The sequence below is a fragment of the Mus musculus genome, chromosome 3 (genome assembly GCF_000001635.26).
Source record: "Mus musculus strain C57BL/6J chromosome 3, GRCm38.p6 C57BL/6J".
NCBI lineage: Eukaryota > Metazoa > Chordata > Mammalia > Rodentia > Muridae > Mus > Mus musculus.
In genome coordinates this window covers 84,348,387-84,366,834 of record NC_000069.6, presented here as the reverse complement: position 1 = coordinate 84,366,834, position 18,448 = coordinate 84,348,387, and the positions used below count along the sequence as shown (strand labels likewise).

Genomic DNA, 18,448 nt, shown 5'->3' with positions numbered 1-18,448 from the left:
GATGCCTGAGCTAAATCCTGCAGTCTGTCCCCCTTCTGATGAGGAACGCCCACTGAGGGGGAAACTAAGGGGAATGCTGAGCTCATCAAACTTCATGATCTGAGTTCTTCATTTCCTGGTTTTATAGCATTGTAACTCTCTCATACCTTCAAATAGGAATCCTCCTCTTCCTCCTCCTCCTTCTCCTCTTCTACCTCCTTCTCCTCTTCCTCTTCTTCCTCTACATCTTCCTCCTTCTCCTTCTCTTCCTTCTTCATTATTTTTTCTTGCAATTTATTTATTTATTTATTTATTAACTAGTTCTTACAATATAGCCCTAGCTGGCTAACCTCAAACTCACAGAGACTCATCTGTATCTGGAATGTTGGTAGTAAAGTGTGTGTGTGTGTGTGTGTGTGTGTGTGTGTGCGCGCGCAACCCCCCTTTTATCTTCAGCTTCTAAAGTTGAGTTTGTTACTTGATCCCCCCACTTAGTCCTCACTTCTGTAGACTCTATTCTAATGATGTCATTACTTCTTTGTGGGAAGCCGCCCCCACATTCGCCGTCACAAGATGGCGCTGACATCCTGTGTTCTAAGTTGGTAAACAAATAGTCTGCGCATGAGCCAAGGGTATTTACGACTACTTGTACTCTGTTTTTCCCGTGAACGTCAGCTCGGCCATGGGCTGCAGCCAATCAGGGAGTGATGCGTCCGAGGCAATTGTTGTTCTCTTTAAAGAGGAAAGGGGTTTCGTTTTCTCTCTCTCTTGCTTCGCTCTCTCTTGCTTCTTACGCTCTGGCCCCATAAGATGTAAGCAATAAAGCTTTGCCGTAGAAGATTCTGGTTGTTGTGTTCTTCCTGGCCGGTCGTGAGAACGCGTCGAATAACAATTGGTGCCGAAACCCGGGACGAGAAAAAAAACTCGGGACTGGCGCAGGGAAGATCCCTCATTCCGGAACCAGAACTGCGGATCACGTTTATAAAGGTTCCCGTAACACAGACTGTTGAGAAGGATTCAACTGCCGAATTCAGAACTCATCAGCTGGGGAACGACGGTGATAAAGGTTCCCGTAAAGCAGACTGTTAAGAAGGATTCAACTGTATGAATTCAGAACTTTTCAGCTGGGGAACGAGAGTACCAGTGAGTATGTTTGGCCTTGAATTTTTTCTGGTGTTAGGAGCCCTTTTGTTCTTTTTCACATGTTATCAAGTGATTAAGATAGGGCTGAAAATTCTAGAGGAAATTCAGGACAAGCTATCAGAAGTAAAGCGGGAAGAGAGAGTAGGAACAAAGAGGAAGTATGGTACACAAAATAAGTATACAGGCCTTTCCAAGGGTCTTGAACCCGAGGAAAAGTTAAGGTTAGGTAGGAATACCTGGAGAGAGATTAGAAGAAAAAGAGGAAAAAGGGAGAGGAAAAAAGATCGATTAGCGGAGGTCTCTAGGAGATACTCGTCACTAGATGAGCTCAGGAAGCCAGCTCTTAGTAGCTCTGAAGCAAGTGAAGAATCCTCCTCTGAGGAAACAGACTGGGAGGAAGAAGCAGCCCATTACCAGCCAGCTAATTGGTCAAGAAAAAAGCCAAAAGCGGCTGGCGAAAGTCAGCGTACTGTTCAACCTCCCGGCAGTCGGTTTCAAGGTCCGCCCTATGCGGAGCCCCCGCCCTGCGTAGTGCGTCAGCAATGCGCAGAGAGGCAGTGCGCAGAGAGATGCGCAGAGAGGCAGTGCGCAGAGAGATGCGCAGAGAGGCAGTGCGCAGAGAGGCAGTGCGCAGAGAGGCAGTGCGCAGACTCATTCATTCTCCGAGAGGAACAAAAGAAAATACAACAGGCATTTCCGGTCTTTGAAGGAGCCGAGGGTGGGCGTGTCCACGCTCCGGTAGAATACGTACAGATTAAGGAAATTGCCGAGTCGGTTCGTAAATACGGAACCAATGCTAATTTTACCTTGGCGCAGTTAGACAGGCTCGCTGGCATGGCACTAACGCCTGCTGATTGGCAGACGGTTGTAAAAGCCGCTCTCCCTAGTATGGGCAAATATATGGAATGGAAAGCGCTTTGGCACGAAGCTGCACAGGCGCAGGCCCGAGCAAACGCAGCTGCTTTGACTCCAGAGCAGAGAGATTGGACTTTTGACTTGTTAACGGGTCAGGGAGCTTATTCTGCTGATCAGACAAACTACCATTGGGGAGCTTATGCCCAGATTTCTTCCACGGCTATTAGGGCCTGGAAGGCGCTCTCTCGAGCAGGTGAAACCACTGGTCAGTTAACAAAAATAATCCAGGGACCTCAGGAATCTTTCTCAGATTTTGTGGCCAGAATGACAGAGGCAGCAGAGCGTATTTTTGGAGAGTCAGAGCAAGCTGCGCCTCTCATAGAACAGCTAATCTACGAGCAAGCCACAAAGGAGTGCCGAGCGGCCATAGCCCCAAGAAAGAACAAAGGCTTACAAGACTGGCTCAGGGTCTGTCGAGAGCTTGGGGGACCTCTCAGCAATGCAGGTTTAGCGGCTGCCATCCTTCAATCTCAGAACCGCTCCATGAGCAGAAATAATCAGAGGACATGTTTTAATTGCGGAAAGCCTGGGCATTTTAAGAAAGATTGCAGAGCTCCAGATAAACAGGGAGGGACTCTCACTCTTTGCTCCAAGTGTGGCAAGGGTTATCATAGAGCTGACCAGTGTCGCTCTGTGAGGGATATAAGGGGCAGAATTCTTCCCCCACCTGATAGTCAATCAACTGATGTGCCAAAAAACGGGTCATCGGGCCCTCGGTCCCAGGGCCCTCAAAGATATGGGAACCGGTTTGTCAGGACCCAGGAAGCAGTCAGAGAGACGACCCAGGAAGACCCACAAGGGTGGACCTGCGTGCCGCCTCCGACTTCCTACTAATGCCTCAAATGAGTATTCAGCCGGTGCCGGTGGAGCCTATACCATCCTTGCCCCCGGGAACCATGGGCCTTATTCTCGGCCGAGGTTCACTCACCTTGCAGGGCTTAGTAGTCCACCCTGGAGTTATGGATTGTCAACATTCCCCTGAAATACAGGTCCTGTGCTCAAGCCCTAAAGGCGTTTTTTCTATTAGTAAAGGAGATAGGATAGCTCAGCTGCTGCTCCTCCCTGATAATACCAGGGAGAAATCTGCAGGACCTGAGATAAAGAAAATGGGCTCCTCAGGAAATGATTCTGCCTATTTGGTTGTATCTTTAAATGATAGACCTAAGCTCCGCCTTAAGATTAATGGAAAAGAGTTTGAAGGCATCCTTGATACCGGAGCAGATAAAAGTATAATTTCTACACATTGGTGGCCCAAAGCATGGCCCACCACAGAGTCATCTCATTCATTACAGGGCCTAGGATATCAATCATGTCCCACTATAAGCTCCGTTGCCTTGACGTGGGAATCCTCTGAAGGGCAGCAAGGGAAATTCATACCTTATGTGCTCCCACTCCCGGTTAACCTCTGGGGAAGGGATATTATGCAGCATTTGGGCCTTATTTTGTCCAATGAAAACGCCCCATCAGGAGGGTATTCAGCTAAAGCAAAAAATATCATGGCAAAGATGGGTTATAAAGAAGGAAAAGGGTTAGGACATCAAGAACAGGGAAGGATAGAGCCCATCTCACCTAATGGAAACCAAGACAGACAGGGTCTGGGTTTTCCTTAGCGGCCATTGGGGCAGCACGACCCATACCATGGAAAACAGGGGACCCAGTGTGGGTTCCTCAATGGCACCTATCCTCTGAAAAACTAGAAGCTGTGATTCAACTGGTAGAGGAACAATTAAAACTAGGCCATATTGAACCCTCTACCTCACCTTGGAATACTCCAATTTTTGTAATTAAGAAAAAGTCAGGAAAGTGGAGACTGCTCCATGACCTCAGAGCCATTAATGAGCAAATGAACTTATTTGGCCCAGTACAGAGGGGTCTCCCTGTACTTTCCGCCTTACCACGTGGCTGGAATTTAATCATTATAGATATTAAAGATTGTTTCTTTTCTATACCTTTGTGTCCAAGGGATAGGCCCAGATTTGCCTTTACCATCCCCTCTATTAATCACATGGAACCTGATAAGAGGTATCAATGGAAGGTCTTACCACAGGGAATGTCCAATAGTCCTACTATGTGTCAACTTTATGTACAAGAAGCTCTTTTGCCAGTGAGGGAACAATTCCCCTCTTTAATTTTGCTCCTTTACATGGATGACATCCTCCTGTGCCATAAAGACCTTACCATGCTACAAAAGGCATATCCTTTTCTACTTAAAACTTTAAGTCAGTGGGGTTTACAGATAGCCACAGAAAAAGTCCAAATTTCTGATACAGGACAATTCTTGGGCTCTGTGGTGTCCCCAGATAAGATTGTGCCCCAAAAGGTAGAGATAAGAAGAGATCACCTCCATACCTTAAATGATTTTCAAAAGCTGTTGGGAGATATTAATTGGCTCAGACCTTTTTTAAAGATTCCTTCCGCTGAGTTAAGGCCTTTGTTTAGTATTTTAGAAGGAGATCCTCATATCTCCTCCCCTAGGACTCTTACTCTAGCTGCTAACCAGGCCTTACAAAAAGTGGAAAAGGCCTTACAGAATGCACAATTACAACGTATTGAGGATTCGCAGCCTTTCAGTTTGTGTGTCTTTAAGACAGCACAATTGCCAACTGCAGTTTTGTGGCAGAATGGGCCATTGTTGTGGATCCATCCAAACGTATCCCCAGCTAAAATAATAGATTGGTATCCTGATGCAATTGCACAGCTTGCCCTTAAAGGCCTAAAAGCAGCAATCACCCACTTTGGGCAAAGTCCATATCTTTTAATTGTACCTTATACCGCTGCACAGGTTCAAACCTTGGCAGCCGCATCTAATGATTGGGCAGTTTTAGTTACCTCCTTTTCAGGAAAAATAGATAACCATTATCCAAAACATCCAATCTTACAGTTTGCCCAAAATCAATCTGTTGTGTTTCCACAAATAACAGTAAGAAACCCACTTAAAAATGGGATTGTGGTATATACTGATGGATCAAAAACTGGCATAGGTGCCTATGTGGCTAATGGTAAAGTGGTATCCAAACAATATAATGAAAATTCACCTCAAGTGGTAGAATGTTTAGTGGTCTTAGAAGTTTTAAAAACCTTTTTAGAACCCCTTAATATTGTGTCAGATTCCTGTTATGTGGTAAATGCAGTAAATCTTTTAGAAGTGGCTGGAGTGATTAAGCCTTCCAGTAGAGTTGCCAATATTTTTCAGCAGATACAATTAGTTTTGTTATCTAGAAGATCTCCTGTTTATATTACTCATGTTAGAGCCCATTCAGGCCTACCTGGCCCCATGGCTCTGGGAAATGATTTGGCAGATAAGGCCACTAAAGTGGTGGCTGCTGCCCTATCATCCCCGGTAGAGGCTGCAAGAAATTTTCATAACAATTTTCATGTGACGGCTGAAACATTACGCAGTCGTTTCTCCTTGACAAGAAAAGAAGCCCGTGACATTGTTACTCAATGTCAAAGCTGCTGTGAGTTCTTGCCAGTTCCTCATGTGGGAATTAACCCACGCGGTATTCGACCTCTACAGGTCTGGCAAATGGATGTTACACATGTTTCTTCCTTTGGAAAACTTCAATATCTCCATGTGTCCATTGACACATGTTCTGGCATCATGTTTGCTTCTCCGTTAACTGGAGAAAAAGCCTCACATGTGATTCAACATTGTCTTGAGGCATGGAGTGCTTGGGGGAAACCCAGACTCCTTAAGACTGATAATGGACCAGCTTATACGTCTCAAAAATTCCAGCAGTTCTGCCGTCAGATGGACGTAACCCACCTGACTGGACTTCCATACAACCCTCAAGGACAGGGTATTGTTGAGCGTGCGCATCGCACCCTCAAAGCCTATCTTATAAAACAGAAGAGGGGAACTTTTGAGGAGACTGTACCCCGAGCACCAAGAGTGTCGGTGTCTTTGGCACTCTTTACACTCAATTTTTTAAATATTGATGCTCATGGCCATACTGCGGCTGAACGTCATTGTTCAGAGCCAGATAGGCCCAATGAGATGGTTAAATGGAAAAATGTTCTTGATAATAAATGGTATGGCCCGGATCCTATCTTGATAAGATCCAGGGGAGCTATCTGTGTTTTCCCACAGAATGAAGACAACCCATTTTGGGTACCAGAAAGACTCACCCGAAAAATCCAGACTGACCAAGGGAATACTAATGTCCCTCGTCTTGGTGATGTCCAGGGCGTCAATAATAAAGAGAGAGCAGCGTTGGGGGATAATGTCGACATTTCCACTCCCAATGACGGTGATGTATAATGCTCAAGTATTCTCTTGCTTTTTTACCACTAACTGGGAACTGGGTTTGGCCTTAATTCAGACAGCCTTGGCTCTGTCTGGACAGGTCCAGATGACTGACACCATTAACACTTTGTCAGCCTCAGTGACTACAGTCATAGATGAACAGGCCTCAGCTAATGTCAAGATACAGAGAGGTCTCATGCTGGTTAATCAACTCATAGATCTTGTCCAGAAACAACTGGATGTATTATGACAAATAACTCAGCAGGGATGTGAACAAAAGTTTCCGGGATTGTGTGTTATTTCCATTCAGTATGTTAAATTTACTAGGGCAGCTAATTTGTCAAAAAGTCTTTTTCAGTATATGTTACAGAATTGGATGGCTGAATTTGAACAGATCCTTCGAGAATTGAGACTTCAGGTCAACTCCACGCGCTTGGACCTGTCCCTGACCAAAGGATTACCCAATTGGATCTCCTCAGCATTTTCTTTCTTTAAAAAATTGGGTGGGATTAATATTATTTGGAGATACACTTTGCTGTGGATTAGTGTTGCTTCTTTGATTGGTCTGTAAGCTTAAGGCCCAAACTAGGAGAGACAAGGTGGTTATTGCCCAGGCGCTTGCAGGACTAGAACATGGAGCTTCCCCTGATATATGGTTATCTATGCTTAGGCAATAGGTCGCTGGCCACTCAGCTCTTATATCTCACGAGGCTAGACTCATTGCACGAGATAGAGTGAGTGTGCTTCAGCAGCCCGAGAGAGTTGCAAGGCTAAGCACTGCAATGGAAAGGCTCTGCGGCATATATGAGCCTATTCTAGGGAGACATGTCATCTTTCATGAAGGTTCAGTGTCCTAGTTCCCTTCCCCCAGGAAAAACGACACGGGAGCAGGTCAGGGTTGCTCTGGGTAAAAGCCTGTGAGCCTAAGAGCTAATCCTGTACATGGCTCCTTTACCTACACACTGGGGATTTGACCTCTATCTCCACTCTCATTAATATGGGTGGCCTATTTGCTCTTATTAATAGAAAAGGGGGAACTGTGGGAAGCCGCCCCCACATTCGCCGTCACAAGATGGCGCTGACATCCTGTGTTCTAAGTTGGTAAACAAATAGTCTGCGCATGAGCCAAGGGTATTTACGACTACTTGTACTCTGTTTTTCCCGTGAACGTCAGCTCGGCCATGGGCTGCAGCCAATCAGGGAGTGATGCGTCCGAGGCAATTGTTGTTCTCTTTAAAGAGGAAAGGGGTTTCGTTTTCTCTCTCTCTTGCTTCGCTCTCTCTTGCTTCTTACGCTCTGGCCCCATAAGATGTAAGCAATAAAGCTTTGCCGTAGAAGATTCTGGTTGTTGTGTTCTTCCTGGCCGGTCGTGAGAACGCGTCGAATAACACTTCTTCCATTTCTGGTTGCTAATTTCTTCTCTCTCTCTCTCTCTCTCTCTCTCTCTCTCTCTCTCTCTCTCTCTCTCTCTCCACATTTGTTTACCTTTCCTTCTGATCACTCTTGACAAAGGTCATGAGATTATCATAAGTGGGTTAGTGATAGGCCCATAGTAACTTATGCTTGCGTAAATGTTTTTTTTTTCTTTTGTTTTTGTCTTATTTGTGGTGCTACAGATAGAAACTGGAGCCTTGCATTTTGCATGAGCCACACCCCTTCCCTCACCTACGTGCTCTACAACTGATAATTATGTACCATACTCCCTAATGTTTAACTCCACTCCTGTTGGCTGTGCTGTTAAACAGTTGGTGATGACCTACAGTTCTTGGTTTATTAGGCTCTATACTTGAGACCTCCACTTCAAGATTCCTCTATTTTTCTTTTCTATTGTCTTTTCTGTTATCCTGAGTAGGAGTAATTCATACTTCACTCTCATCCAAACACAGGAACCCTTTAGAATCCCATCTCTATTAACATTACAATCAAGAGGCCAAAACTTGATTCAGGAGCTGAAGAGATGGCTCAACAATTAAGAACATTTGCTATTCTTCCAGAGGACCGGGGTTCAGTTCCTAACGTTCACATTGCAGCTCATGGTATCCTGTAATTTCAGTTCCAGGGAATCTTCTGCCCTCCATGGGTACAGTCACACATGTTTTTCCCCAATCTATTTACATAAAATAACAATAATTACAATTTCTTAAAATCTTGATTAGGTTTGGAAGTATTAAATTAAGAGTATTTGCATCTATGTCCATTAGAAATCTTGATCTATAGAGCTCTCTTTTCTGTTGCGTCCTCTGGTTTTGGTGTCAGGATCAGGTTGGCTTCTGAGAATGAGTTTAGTATTTATGAGTTTAGTGTGAGGATAATAGTATCCCTTCCCTTACTGTAGTCTGAGGAGCATTCGTGTTAATTCATTGAAAGTCTGGATTTTAGCTATGATTCTATCTGCTCCTGGTTTCTCTCTGTTGGGAGACTATAACTGCTCTAATAGCATCACTCAGAATAGACCTGTTTGAGCTGTTAGCATCCTGCTGGTTTCGTATTGGTAGACCACAGGTGGCTAGCGATTTCTCCAGGGTTTTGAAGTGTTGCTCGATGATGCTCTGGGTTTTATCTGTATCTGTTGAAGAGTAGCTGTTCTCATCTCTCTTCTTTCTGCTGGCTTACATAAGGTGGTTGGTGATCTTGTCCATCTTTTCAAGGAATCAATTCTTTGTTTCCTTGATTTATTCAAGACACTCTCTCACAGACATGGCCACAGGCCAGTGTGATCTGGGCAATGCCTTCATCACCAGTGGTGTCAGGTTGACAATAATAAGCAAGACAACTCTTTGCAGCCAACGCTTCTTAATGTTCTCTCTAATTTGAGCACATTACTTTTCTTTCATCCTTCACCCTGTTCATCAAGGTCCAGGTTCCTCGCTATGTGATCTCCCTTCTTCCGCTCTCTTGGGGTAGCCATTTTCTGCAGTTCCCTTCCTTTGTTCCCTTCTCCAACCCTCTTTGGCTGCCACATTTCTGCTCACGCAGTCGCCCGAAGGAAAACCACACCCCAGGTGAATCTCCACTTCTGTTCCCATTCCTGATGCAGACGTCTTGCTGCTCCCTTGCATGTCCGACCATTGCCTCCAGATAGCCTGCCTCAGACAAGTTCACCCCAAATCTTCTTCCCTGATCATCCCTTGCCTGTTACCTCCCTATGAAGCTCCCTGTAACTCCAGCCTGAAGTCATGGAACCCTCATCGTCTCCTTTCCCCATCCCCTTTCCCATAAAACCACATACCGTGTTTTGTCAGTCTCCAGCGCGTGTTTTCTATGATCCTTCCTCTCATGACTCACTCTTAAAAAAAAAAAAGATGTATTTATACTTTTCAATTTATCCATGCGCATGTATGTATGTGTGTGTGTGTGTGTGTGTGTGTGTGTGTGTGTGTGTGTGAATGCTCAGGCATACATGTATGTGCATATCTACAGAAGCTATAAGAGGATACCAGATCCCCCAAAACTGGAGTTATAAGAGTCTATGGGTGATGGGAACTGAACTTGGGTCCTATGCAAGAGTATCTAACGCTTTTAAACATGGCACCATCTTGCCAAACTCCCTCCCATCACCACCGTTACGTTACTGCTTTTGCCTTGAGATGCCTTGGTTCGTGTGTGTGTGTGTGTGTGTGTGTGTGTACACGCATGCACGCACATCCATGTCATAGAGTATGTGTGGAGACCAGAAGACTACTTCTAGGAGTCAGTTCTCTCCTTTACCACGTACATCCTGGGACTAAGCTCGAGCCTTGCTGGTAGGCACTCTCACCCACTTCCCCATCCTCTTGGCCCTTGGTTTCTATTTCAACATCTTTTCATTCATTCGCCTCACTGACACTAGGCTAATGTTGCTTAGTATATAGCAATAAAGAACAAAACCAGTTTTAGTAAAACTACCCGCTGATTACTTTGAGATTGTTGACTGTGAAATTCAGAGCTCTTAACTGAATTGAAGTACGTTGAATCTGGCTGGAGAATCTGTACTCTCTGGCTCTAACTCATTTGCATACCCCGTGTCTCAGTTACACACACTGCCATTTTCCAAGCTGTGTCCTGCAACACAATAGTGACCTTCAGGAAGGGAATACTGTCCCTTAATTAAAAAACGTTCTGTGGTGATTGCGTTTAACCAAAGGCGAACTGTTTTCTTGCACAACCTCTCAAAGCCTTGACTATGCTGCCACATATAGATACTGTGAGCCTTCAATTGAGAGGAAAATTATATGCTATTTCTCAACACTGTTTGAACATGAAATCCCATTTAAGGGGCCACCATTATCTCACAAGATACCACTGTTCCAAGAAACACATTTTCAACCGAGCAAACACAGGCACCTCTTTATTCCCAAACACTCAGATTCTCACACAGTCCTCTCAGATCAAGCCAGTGTTTCTCCGTGAAGGCTGCCCTCCAGGGGACATTTAGCAATCGCTCTGGCAAGCGCAGTAGGGAGCTCCACCCCCTGTGTGGGAGGAGCCAGGGCTGTGGCTACATCTTCTAGAATATCCAGGCCAGGCCCCCCAACAGCCAAGAATGATTCAGAGGAAACATCAGCGTGTGTAGCTCACTCTCCTCTTCTCTCTCTCTCTCTCTCTCTCTCTCTCTCTCGGTTTCTCTGTATAGCCCTGGCTGTTCTGGAGCTCACTCACCAGGCTGGCCTCGAACTCAGAAATCTGCCTGCCTCTGTCTCCCAAGTGCTGGAATTAAAGGTGTGCACCACCACTGCCCAGCTCTCCTCTTTATCCCCAAAGCTGTATCCATGTCTTCAAGGCCAGAGCCAGCATTTCCTCTGCTGCAATGCCTGGATCCTACAACTTAGATTGTCTCCTCGAACCTGTGCTTTGTAGCATGTGTTGAGTTCTTTCCTTAATTATACATATTTGTGCATGTCTATAACATTTCACCCTGGATTGTCACATCACCGCGAGGGGACAACATTGTGATCTTTTCCTTGCTCCATCTAAAAAGCTATCATAGTGCCAACAAGATCTTACTCAGTGAAATCTTTCACCCCGGAAACCTCCTCACCCTCATGCTCTGGTCAGTACCCCTATGCATTCCCCCCACGACTTTCCTTTTCTTTCTGTGTCTGTAGCCATTCCACAGTTCATTGTGTGGCTCCAGGTGGTTACACCATCCGGGAGAAGAGATGGCATCCTGGAGAAGAGAGAGCTGCCCCCTGACTTCACACAGGCCTCAGTTCCACATCCTGCTTCTCTATCCTATTCCGACAAAAGATTTTCATTCCTGGGAACTGGAGCGAAGGTGACTCTGCTTCTTGGGTTTTGGGAAAGATTCAGGTAGATGTATAAGGCACCTGGATCATCGTGGATGCTCAGTGATGGGCTCTAGGATGTAATTCAGTGAAAGAACACAAACTTAGTACACCACAGCTCCCAGTTCAGTCTTCAGCAAGTACACACACACACACACACACACACACACACAGACAGACACACACAGAGACAGACACACACAGACACACACACACAGACACACACACACACAGACACACACACACACACCACAATGTCTGAAGGGTCTCTCTTGACCCAGTCAGCTGCATGGGCTTTTCTTGTATTGATCAGAAAGCTCTAAACACTGAAATTCTCTGCCACAAGGCTCTAAATACCTATAGCTGGTTCATTGCACAGTGTGTGTTACCATCTTTCTCAGATACTTACTTGCACTTCTTCCCAAACTATCAGTTGTTGATAAGTGGCCCATATGCTGCACTTTGAGCAAGCCTGCGTATCCCAGCTCCATCTCTGGTTCATAGTTTCCCCACTGCTTACCTACATCAATCACATCAGCTTTCTGTGATGGCGACAAGAACAAAACAAAACAAAACAAAAACGGCAAACAAACAAAAATCCCAGCTGTACTGGCTAGTTTTGTGTCAATTTGACACAGGCTGGAGTTATCACAGAGAAAGGAGCTTCAGTTGGGGAAATGCCTCCATGAGATCCAGCTGTAAGGCATTTTCTCAATTAGTGATCAAGGGGGGAGGTCCCCTTGTGGATGGGACCATCTCTGGGTTGGTAGTCTTGGTTCTATAATACAGCAGGCTGAGCAAGCCAGGGGAAGCAAGCCAGTAAGGAACATCCCTCCATGGCCTCTGCATCAGCTCCTGCTTCCTGACCTGCCTGAGTTCCAGTCCTGACTTCCTTTGGTGATGAACAGCAATGTGAAAAGTGTGAGCTGAATAAACCCTTTCCTCCCCAACTTGCTTCTTGATCATGATGATTGTGCAGGACTAGAAACCCTGACTAAGACACCAACCAACACCAGCACTCCCGATATCCAGCTTGTAAGGAGATTGGTGTATTTGTCTTAGCTTCCCAGGTTCCATCCACAGTTGCACAGTCCTGTCGCCTTGGGCCTGTAGCAGCCCAGTACTTCATGGTAGGAAGCAAACAGAGGGAAAGGAAGAGCCTGGGCCACTGTCTCTTTCAGTGCATACCTCCAGTGGCCAACCCTTCTTTCACAAGGCCCCAGTTCTCCACCACATCCCCGTAATGCTGTGGGTGGGGACTGGGCCTTTGGGAGGCTCTCCAGCTCACTGCTGTGTGTATAGCACTACCCATGACAGAGGCCCATCCTCAGCCCTTCCTCATCTCCAGGTGTTGTTCTTGTACAGACAGGTGAGTCCTTCCAGCGGGTTCCGCCGCTAGCAGTCTTCACTGTGTGGCAGCACTCTTCATGTGGAAGAATGGAAAACGCACCTACTAGAATTTTGTGATGTTTCCTGGTTTTCATTTTGGATGATACAGGGGGGCCATAGCTTATACTTTGCCAAAGCTATTTTGCCCATGTTAGAAATATTCTGATATATTTATTCCAAATTATCCAATGTCCTCTGAACTTGAAGGTATCTTTAAAACACACATCTTTTCCTAAGCTTTGTGCCCACCATGGAGGGAGGGTTCCTCTGGGCCAGGAAGAAATGCAAGTCATGTCCATGTCCTAGATGTCACCTGAGTTAGACTGGAGCAGAGCAAGGTGGCACCACATACCAGGCTCTGGGAGAGTGCTTACACACGGGAGAACAGCAATGGGACATCAGCATTTTAATGAACAATTTTAATGGCTTACCCCGAGTAATCCCCCTGATTTGGAAGGATTAAATTTCGTTTGACAAAACCACTGGTGCATGGGGAAAGAAGTCTCCTGAACTACTTATTGCTCCAGCAGGGGCTTGGCAGGGCCAGGGGGCCTGCAAGATACACAGCTGGTGGGAACCACTGTGTCCAGACTCGTGAAAACTGCCTGGCACCTGAAAACAGGCCCTTCAAAACAGTCACAAGAAGTTGGGGTCAAACCTACTGAGGTGATGGAGAGGAAAACAGAGTCTAAGCCACGTTAGCTACAACCAGCGCAGACTCCGTTCCCTACCGGTCTCATAGGTTCTCCGTTCATCTCCCTCTTCCCTCCCTCTCCTGATCCCCATCCCAAGCCATCAGATATTCTGTATATTTAGATGGCCCCCAATTTATAATCATATTGCTAAGAGAAATTAAAGAAGATATAGTAGGAAGGTATTTCCTGTTGAACTTTTATACCCCGGAAGGCAGTAATATTATTCAAATTTCCATACTACACAAAGTGATCTAAAAACTCAGTGTTATTGTGTGTAGGTGTGTGTGTGTGTTGGGGGAGTGTGTGTCTGTAAACATGAGTGCAGGTACCCTCAGAGGCCAGAGACTTCAGGTCCCCTGGAGCTGGAGTTCCAGACAGTTGTGTGCCACCTGCTGTTGATGCTGGGAACTACATCTGGGTCCTCTGAGAGTCAGCTCTGAGGTTAAACGTTTTTAACCTCTGAGCTGACTCTCCAGGCTCTAGCCTTCATTGTTTTCAACTTTAATTCCATTAAAACCATTTTGGGCATATATGTGTTCATGTGCCCATGTGTGGGGTCCCCTGCTTGTGTCAGCTCCTGTAAAGGTCAGAGGACAACTTTCAGGAGTCAATTCTCATCTTCACTGTTATCGGAGGCAGAATCTCTTGCTTGTGGTCTGTTTCAGGCTAGCTGGCCAGAGAGCTTCCAGGCAGCGTGCTTCCCCTGTCTCACCACAGGAGCACTGGCCTTACAGATGTGTGCTACCGAATCCAGCCTTTATATGTAGGTTCTGGGGATTCACAGCTTTTACCCATTAAGACATCTTTCTGGCCCCAGGTTTTTTTTAGCAACAGTTCCCACACATTTACTAGCCAGTATCCCTGTCAGTAAAACCCTTTCTTCTCCTCTGTTGGCTGCAATGTTAATTCACCTACCTTTTTGGTATGGACTCAGACATTTCTCTTCTAAATTGTGAAGCAAATGTTCATTGGAATTTAGACAGGATTTGTATTATTTCTTGAATTTTTCAATGACCTCAAACTTTGGGTTTTCAAATTCGAAGGTAGGAAGCAAATTCTTTGTCTGCGTTGGCAAACATTTGAGCCTCAAAAGCTCTGCTCAGCCCTTGGGACTGCTACTCCGGGGCCATAGCGGCAGGCCCTCCAGATGTCTGTGGCCTTGATTTGTATTCTCCCTTCCTGTCCATGAAGAGTTTCTCTTCAGGATTAATTTTCTTATTAAACGTCACCTCTGTCACAGCAGAAGTGTGCTGCACAGACTGCCTACCAAAGTCCAGGCAAGAGACCTCAGAGCCTCTGAAGACCACGCTGCCCTGAGCAACTTGCCCTGAGTCCTGAGCAGCCACGGCCACCACCACAATTTCAGACGTTTTAAAATGGACTGTAGTTCACTTCTCCTCTCTCCAGTGTGGTGCTTGGGTTGTTCCGGGACTGGCTAGAAGGAGCCCATCCTCTGTTCCCTGACCTGCAGCCCTGGCTCACTTGATGACAAAACAAAATGCTTAGCCAAAGAAAGGAAGAAAAGAGAGAGCCATGGAGACGGTAGAAAGAGAGCAGGAGGGGCTGCTGAGGAGACTGGGGGCATAGGGGCAGACTAGGAGCCCTCTGTGAGAATCGGCCTGTCAGTCTCTCAGGATGTAAGGACCAGAGAGCTGCATATGAGAACACTATGGTGGTACCTGTGCTCTGGGGCCATTCTTGACAGTAACAAATGATGGAGGGACAACCCAGGAGTGGGTAGGGAGTGGAGAAGAAAATGGCCTTCAACTTTTAGCATCTACTCAAGCATCTAGATACAACTTGGTTGTGTAAAAAGTATGGAAGTGGTTCCATATTTTTCAACTGTGTGTGTGTGTATGTGTGTGTGTGTGTGTGTGTGTGTGTGTGTGTGTGTTGTATGTGTATGTATTCAACTGTATATTTTCATTCTTTGTGAGCCCTCTCCAGGACTCTCCCCAGATCTGCTTGGCTTTCTTCTCCTGTCGGTCAGCCTCATCTCCCACGGGGCAGGAGTGCTTCCTGGGCCATTCTAGATTAGCCACGCTATTTTAACAACCTCTTTGTCATGGCTGGGACAAAAATTCCTGCAAATGTCTCTGCCTGGCCCCGATCAGAGCCTATCCTTGTGCCTGGATGGATTCTCACAGCCAGGCCTGGCCTATGAAACTCTCCTTAGAACAGGGAGTGTGGGTGAAGCCTGTCAAAACATACAGGTTGGGAGTGCAGAGATGGCTGGGTTACCCAAGATCTCTGGAGTTGACTACCAAAAACGAGAAGGGAAAATCTGGAAAACTGACAGGAAGTCTCGTTCATTGTGTGTGAAACACGGAGCTTGGTGACTGTGAGACTGGCTGATGAACCAAGGTGTAGCCATTTTGCAGGACAGCCCTTTGTCCCTCTGCATAAGCCCCCTTACAAGAAAGAAGCCCTGACATTCCCTTGGACACTGAGGCCTCTGTCCATCTGTCCTTGCTGCTGGCCTAGGCACTGATGACAGTGCTGCCCAGGAGCACAGAGGATGAAAATAGGCCAAGCCTCTCCTAAGGAGGCTTTCCATCAAGACGGGCCCCTGTTTCATCATCTCTCCCTAGGCCTAGCAGGTCCAACAGGGACATGTCTGTCACGGTGGTGCGTTACGTCATGTCAGATGGCAATCGAAGGTGCTGTTAACTTAAGCTGACAGGAGCGCTGTGGCAATCTGCTTATCTGAATGCCACCCTTGCTGAGTAGAGGGCCATTATCAGGATTATTCACACAGTGTTACAGCAGTTGGAAGTCTGCAGATTCCTAATTACATCACCTTCTCTTTAGCCACTCAGCACAGATGGGACCTCAAAGGAGACTACCTCCCCCTTCCCCTTACACACCCATTAGGAGTATAATGTCACACTAGGTCAACTTCCAGTGTGCTTTCGCTGTCTCCAAGACCTGCTTTCTGGGTTCCTTCCACAGGTGTGGGCAGTCAGGATTGAGACCCTGTTAGAGCATGAGGCCCTTTCTTGGGATGGTCAGGCCAACACTGGTGTCCAGTGGCCCAAAGTTTTCAACTGACCTATAAAGTTCGAATCTATTTTCCAAATGTGCTGTTTCTTTCAGAACACACAGGGACTGCAAAAGGAGAAAACACAGCATTCGTATGTCAAGGTTCCTTCAAGAGTCCATAGACCCTCCCCAGCTTGCTCACATGAAGCCAACCATGATCTCCACCCTGGGCACACCCCTCCTACGCCTCCTCCTCCAACAAGCCTCCACCTGCAAGGCAAACACGCTCAGAGTTCACCCGCCACACGTACCTTCCCATGCAAACCCAACAAAATTGATGGCAGAAACTGTGGGAAAGAGGCAGGAAGAGAGACTGTGGTTAGCAAGGTGGGTTCAGAGGCGTGGGCTTCTTCATCGCTACGATCCAATAACAACACGAAAGAAAAACACAGCCTGAACTTGAAGCTGAGCAGTTCAGGAGGAAGATCAAGGGTTAGAAGCGAAGGTAGAATCTCTTAAATCCGTGTACCAACTTATTCTCAAGATGTGTTTGAAAGCGCAACCATGCCCTGCATCAAACAATGCTTCAGACTCAGGTGGCAGCTCTCACTCCCCCTCTGGGCTTAGCTGCTCCAGAAACCAGTGCTTCGGAGGAATATTTTGGGAGCCCCCGATTTGTCCCAGCTGTCTCTTATGGGCTCAGGGATGGACATTTCGTGCGGCATTCTCTGATGTATGCCTCTGTGTCTTAACTTTCCCCTTTGCCATATCAATCATATCTGATTAGGGCATAGTCTCGATGATCTCACTTTGATCAGATGTCCAAATAAACTCACTTTCCGCGGTACGGAGGCATAGTGGTCGCCAATCTGGATCAAGGCGGTGTGGTTACAGCACAGCTCTACCCATGATGCTCTAGTTTCCCAGCCTCCCATGCGGTGAGTTTCTGCTCTCAAGGCAGTGCTCTGGTACTAACACATCATCATTTTTCCTTCCAGCCTTTTCATTGGCTGAGTACATCTGACAGACTCTGCCATCTACAGCTCATGGGAAGAGCTTGGAGGTGTCATTACATCAGAGGAAGGCCTGGGTTTCCTCTCTCTCTCAAGATCATGATGCTGTTGAGGGGGTCGGAGTTCTGAGTTCCTCAAGGTGATGGAGCTCATTCCAGGATGGAGAGGTTCCTCCTCTGTCAGGTCTCCTCAGACCAACTCTGAGTAGTCGGTGGCTATGACAACTGTCTCCCACAAGAATGCTTGCATTAGCAGCTTTTCGTTACGGTGACAAGACCCCCAAATCAGCAACTTACAGGAGGAAGATTTATTTGGCTTGTGACTCCAACCTACAGTCCAATCTACAGCACTGTGGTTTTGGCCTGTGGCAAGGCAGAGTATCTTGGTGAACTGCAGATGGTCCATGAGGCTGCTCATACTGTGGACAGGAAGCAGAGGGAGAGACAGGAAGTGGCTCCAGGGCCCTAATATCTCCCCTCAAGTGCATGTTTTTGGTGACCTACCTCTCTTCTAATAGGTCCCATTTCCCAGGAGTTCCACTGTCTTCTGATAGATAGCTCCTTAGGCTGGGACCAAGATTCTCTAACACATGGAACTGGGGGAACGTTCTAGGTCCAAACCACAGTATGGGTGTAAGACTTCATGTGTCCGTGAGTGTGACTCTCCTTTGAATGTTTCCTGCCTAGTTTAGTTAAAATAGTTGCCCTGCTAACTGGAGTCTAGGTGACTTCCACCTTCTGAAACACTGATGTGCCTGTCCTCCGGCTTTGCAACTAGGGTATGTGGGTGACCCTGCTTGCTTTAATTACGGGGAGCTTCCCT

At 46.5% G+C, this 18,448-nt stretch overlaps 1 long non-coding RNA gene across 1 annotated transcript in view; it reads left to right on the top strand.

The window, feature by feature from the left end:
• 4930565D16Rik (RIKEN cDNA 4930565D16 gene) overlaps positions 1-17,459 on the top strand; it is a 30,546-nt gene extending 13,087 nt beyond the window's left edge. The window contains exon 4 of the long non-coding RNA NR_040752.1: positions 16,728-17,459. This is a non-coding gene — a long non-coding RNA (RIKEN cDNA 4930565D16 gene). The remainder of the gene's footprint in view (positions 1-16,727) is intronic.
• Positions 17,460-18,448: the final 989 nt, after the last annotated feature.